Below are 739 nucleotides of genomic sequence, written 5' to 3'. Positions count from 1 at the left end.
TAGAGGAGCGGATGAGAACATAATTAATCGCAACAACCACCAATATTCCTATCAGAAACAGTATTCTTCAAAGACCACGACTATTTGCGACATACAGCACCAGAAATGGAGTCAAGATACAGCGCAGTACAAAAATGGTTGCGGCAACTGCGGGCGAGCTCATCCTAGGATGGAGTGTCCAGCCTACGGTGTACGGTGTAATAATTGCAGCAGGATGAATCACTTTGCGAGAATGTGTGATCGGGGGCCGCGTATATGCATTGGAAGAGGACTCCACCGATCAGGTACTTTCTCATATTATAAACATTAGTAGCGATTGGTCAGTACAAATGGTATAAATAATGTTTTGATAAGCTTTAAATTGGATACTGGAGCGGACGTAAACGTGTTGCCGAAAGACTTTGAGTAGTGTAGCTTGAAAGTTAGTGATTTAACGAAAACATCAGTTAAGTTACAGGGTAGCTCAGGAGGTGACATTGCAGTGGTAGGCAAGTGTTTTTTAAAAGTAAGCCACAAAGAAAATATATTTTTCTTAAAGTTTATAGTTGCTAATGTCAACTCACCACCAGTATTAGGAAGAGATTCATGCGAAGAGTTAAATTAATAAAAATAATGGCCGTTGAGAAGTCATCTAGCCTTAGTAAAAACATTCTCGATGAATTTCCCGATAATTTACGGTATGGTTCTTTACCGGGCGAATATGAAATACAATTAAAAACGGTGTTACTCCTGTCGTACA

This window comes from Choristoneura fumiferana, chromosome 23, assembly GCF_025370935.1.
Source record: "Choristoneura fumiferana chromosome 23, NRCan_CFum_1, whole genome shotgun sequence".
Lineage (NCBI taxonomy): Eukaryota > Metazoa > Arthropoda > Insecta > Lepidoptera > Tortricidae > Choristoneura > Choristoneura fumiferana.
This window is presented reverse-complemented; position numbering follows the sequence as displayed.